The sequence below is a fragment of the Hemicordylus capensis genome, chromosome 5, assembly GCF_027244095.1.
Source record: "Hemicordylus capensis ecotype Gifberg chromosome 5, rHemCap1.1.pri, whole genome shotgun sequence".
In the NCBI taxonomy this organism is placed as follows: Eukaryota; Metazoa; Chordata; class Lepidosauria; order Squamata; family Cordylidae; genus Hemicordylus; species Hemicordylus capensis.
Genome location: NC_069661.1, coordinates 121,421,491 through 121,426,168, shown reverse-complemented (window position 1 = coordinate 121,426,168; position 4,678 = coordinate 121,421,491). Strand labels below are relative to the sequence as shown.

The window sequence follows — 4,678 nt, the reverse complement described above, 5'->3', positions numbered from 1 at the left end:
TGCTGGTGGGCTGATGGATGCACCCACCCCATACCTAGCCTGCCTGACTAATGTCTCTGTTTTGCCCTCTCTGGTTGGTCATGTGCACATAAGATGAGTGAGCAAGGGAGAGCTGGCTGGATGAGTTCCTTGAGAGCAGCAGCCGCTGCTACCAGGTTTAACTTGGAGGGAGAGGAAGGCAAAAAGAAGCCCCTTTTCACATACGCTGTGTGTGTGTGTGTGTGTGCGCGCGCGCGTGTGTGCGTGTGCGTGTGAGGGTCTGGCCTGTGGCAGCGGAGGTAAGGTACTCAGTGTGGGGAAGGGAGGGAGGGGAGGGGGGGAGGGCAAGAGGGAGGGGGGAGGGCAGGCGGGAGAGAGTGGGCTAGGAGGGGAAAGGAAGGGCAGGAGAGAATTGGGTTGGAGGGAGGGGAGAGAATTGGGTGGGAGGGGGAGGGAGGGAGGGTGGGAGAGAATTGGGTGGGAGGGGGAGGGAGGGAGGGCAGGAGAGAATTGGGTTGGAGGGGGGAGGGAGAATGGGGCAGGAAGGAGGGGAAAACAGCCGGCCCCAAAGAGCACACAGATGCTCTGTGTGGGTCGGCTAGTTATTATTATTAATATACAATAATCAAGTTCAAGTGGCTTGCAAAGCAAAAGGAGTGGTTGCAGGACTCTGACTGAAGACTCTGACTCCTTTCTGGATATTTCCCCTACCCCCAATACTTTTCACCACATCTTTAGGCTTGATTTCAATAGGCAACTGGAGTTTGAGGCCAACTTTCTTCAGAGAAAGTTATTTTTATTTTAACATTTTCCATTCATGCACCAGAAATTTTCAAGTGGTCTGTAGAAAGAAACACAGGAATACAGGAAACTGTCTTCTACTGAGTCAGACCATTGGTCTATCTAGCTCAGTATTGTCTACTACACAGACTGGCAGTGGTTTCTCCAAAGTTGCAGGTAGGAGTCTCTCTCAGCCCTGTCTTGGAGATGCCAGGGAGGGAACTTGGATCCTTCTGCATGCAAACAAACAGATGCGCTTCCCAGAGCAGCCCCATCCCCTGAGGGGATATCTTAGGGTGCTCACATGTACTCCCATTCAAATGCAAACCAGGGTGGACCCTGCTTAGCAAAGGGGACAATTCATGCTTGTTGCCCCAAGACAGGCTCTCCTGGTCTTGTGGTAGGACTACCTAAGTAACACTACCTAAACAATCACGGTTGATAGCTCACTTTTATTTAGATACCTCACTGTATTTGGAACCAGCCAAGGGAGACTAGGTTCAGGGGGAGGGGAGGGACAAAAATGAAGCTAAGCACAGGGTCACACTAACTCTAAATCCACCTCTGCTCCATCTAGGACACTGATTCAAGACCTCCACCTCCTCCCTGGAGTCTGATGAGAATGAGAGAGGTTCAGAGTTGATGACGCCACGTCCTACATTTCCAGCCAGTCTTCCCATGCAGATGTTAAATAGTGTGTGGAACAAAGTAGAAATCTGTGGACTAAGCAAATAGACATATTCCATTATTATTGTATGCCAACAACATAGTTGTATTATCACAAACCTTAATAGGGCTAAGGTGTGCCCTCACCTTATTGGGTTCTTATTGCACAAATGATACCTTAGAGATTAATTACACAAAAATGAAGGTGATGGTGTTTGCGAAGCGCCCAAAGACCTTCGCATGGTCCACGAACGGGCAAAATATTGAACAGGTGAAGGTTTTCAAATACCTTGGCGTAGAATGGAGGCCGTAAAACCCATCTTAATTTTGCTTTACACAATGCGCAGCAATCGGCGAATGTTATTAGATCCTTTCATTTTTCGAGGGGTGCCTCTTTTATCCCAGCAGCTATTAAACTTTTTAGAGCAAAAGCATACTCTCAACTTTTATATGGCGCACAGCTCAGTCCCTATGACAACTTCTCTTCATTAGAAGTAATCCAGACAAAATTCTTGAGGGCCATTCTTCAAGTTTCCTGCTGTGCCCCTAACGCTGCCATCCGAAGAGAGGCTGGGGTTACCATGATAAAGTTGGGAATTTGGTTGTCCATAATCAAATTTTGGTTGAAGCTGGTTTTCTTCCCTGTTGGCCTGGCTCTTTTAACGTTAGCAGATAGCTTTGTTTCGAAGTGGAAAATGGTGTTAAAATTGAAGCTACAACAACTTGGCACATCTCAGGAAGAATCATTGGGTTGGGATTTGACCAGGCTATTCAGTTCATTAAACAACGACCCTTGGACATAGAGTGGCAGGAGGATTCTGCACTTCTGCCAAGGGGGCTATATATATAGGTCCCCAGCTTATGAGTTCCAAAGCCTCTGATTACCTAGATAAAATTCTTATACTCAAATTTAGGAGAGCATTGACCCTCACCCATCTCAGCGTACTCCCTACCGCGGTCACAGAAGGGAAATATAAGAGAATACCCTATGCAGATTGTTTTTGTCCCTGTGGTTCGGGTGATATAGAGACCACTGGCCATGTAATTCTTTATTGTACCCTTTATAGGGATAGTCGTACTAAGTATATTTTACCTTTGTTAAAGAAATATCCTGGTCACACAGATCACTTTCTCCTGGAGCTTTTGCTGTCTAAATTTAAAGATACGATTTCTGTCAATGTGGCCTAGTTTTGTTTTATCATTTGCAAATTTTATAATGTTTTTGTTGCTCACCTGAATACTGTAAAATTTTAATTTTGATCTTGCTGGTCTGTGACAGTAATAAAATTCTGATCTGATCAAAACAAAACAGAAACAGAAAATAACATCCTTTTGAGATCCCTTATGATCCCTTCCTATACTATGAATTTGGTTAGTATCAGACTGTACACGCAAAAACGATTAGAGGGACACGGACACACACATGGACACAGTGATCTCATTAGCCTTCTTCTCTTTGGAAAGTAGCCTAATAAGCTTGACATAGATTTGTTGCAGACTAAGCCTTGTGCATTTGCTGGCCATTTAACCACACTGGCAACAATAAGTTGGTCTTGAAAGTGCAACAAGACTCTCTGTTCTGATTCAGTGAGTGTTTGGATCATCTTAGGAAGGAAGGGTCATGGGGTGCAATAACAAGTCACCATACTAAAAGTTTCCAATTAATCATTTTCATAAGTTAAATATGCCCCAGCAGATATTAGAAGCACTTTATTGTAATATGCAGAATATCCGGGGGGGGGGGGGAGTAGCATTGCTTCAATGGGAGAAAGTTAAGGATATTTATTTATTTATTTATTTGCCATATTTGTATACCACCCCAAACTCAAGTCTCTGGGTGGTTTACAATAAAGCAACACAACTTGAAAACAAAGTTAAAACATTAAAACAATTTAAAACAGTGACAGATTCTATAAATCTTATTAAAAGCCTGGGTGAATAAATGAGGCGGATCTCACGATCAGCGAGACCTGCTTTTGCCGGTTTAGTGGGGAGAGTGGGCTAAGCCCGCTCTCCCCGCATATGAGCAGGGCGGGAGCCCTGGGCGGCTGAATTGGCCGCCCACACGAATGCTGGCTCCGTGATGGAGCCAGCAGGGGCTGGGGAGTTCGGGGGCTGCATGGTCCCCGGAAGCTCCAGTATGCCCTGCGCGAGCACGCAGGGCATACTGGAGAGACCCCCGAGCCGGGACGCTGCTCTTCAGCCATCTGCTGGGGGTCTACTTGTGAGTAGCCACAGCGCGGAGCCACGCCGCAGTTACCATCCCCAAAACTGGATTTGTGGAGCACTTGCTCTGCAAACCCGGTTCAAGGGGTGGGTTACTTGAGTGGGTTACCTGCTCAGGAACCACCAAGCTTGCAGCCGAGCCCGGTGGTTCCCATGATGGGACAAAATCGGGCTAGCGGAGGCTAACCCGATTTCATCCAATTGTGTGAATAGCCTCCACGTGTCTTAAACTCTTTTAAAAGGGCTGGATATGTTGAACTTCTGCATTAAACATAGGAACATAGGAAGCTGCCATATACTGAGTCAGACCATTGGTCTATCTAGCTCAGTATTGTCTTCACAGACTGGCAGCAGCTTCTCCAAGGTTGCAGGCAGGAATCTCTCTCAGCCCTATCTTGGAGAAGCCAGGGAGGGAACTTGAAACCTTCTGCTCTTCCCAGAGCGGCTCCATCCCCTGAGGGGAATATCTTGCAGTGCTCACACATCAAGTCTCCCATTCAGATGCAACCAGGGCAGACCCTGCTTAGCTATGGGGACAAGTCATGCTTGCTACCACAAGACCAGCTCTCCTCTCCTCAAATTGACAGGTGATTTACAACTGCCAACCGCTCCTGTTCATTCTAGCAATAAGGGCCTTTTAAGCTGGCCATTTTCCTTCTGAAAATCCCATGCAGTATCTTTCCACCTAATGGTGCAGTGGGAAATGACTTGATTAGCAAGCCAGAGGTTGCCGGTTCAAATCCCTGCTGGTATGTTTCTCAGACTATGGGAAACTCGTATATCGGGCAGCAGTGATATAGGAAAGATGCTGAAAGGCATCATCTCATACTGCGCAGGAAGAGGCAATGGTAAACCCCTCCTATAGTCTACCAAAGACAACCACAGGGCTCTGTGGTCACCAGGAGTCGACACCGACTTCAAGGCACACTTTATCTTTATCTTTCCAGTAAGAAAGAGCTCAGAATGTAACTACTTCAAGGCCCAGCAGATGGTGCTCTGTGTCCATTTATAGCACAGCAGTACTACC

The 4,678-nt window shown here is 46.7% G+C and overlaps 1 long non-coding RNA gene across 1 annotated transcript; it reads right to left on the bottom strand.

The window, feature by feature from the left end:
* Positions 1–1,307: 1,307 nt before the first annotated feature.
* Positions 1,308–2,721, bottom strand: LOC128326076 (uncharacterized). Its single transcript, XR_008307837.1, has 3 exons — positions 2,659–2,721; positions 2,519–2,575; positions 1,308–1,482 (listed from the first exon to the last, which is right to left on the bottom strand). It is a non-coding gene; the product is annotated as an uncharacterized LOC128326076 (long non-coding RNA).
* Between the last annotated feature and the right edge of the window lie 1,957 nt (positions 2,722–4,678).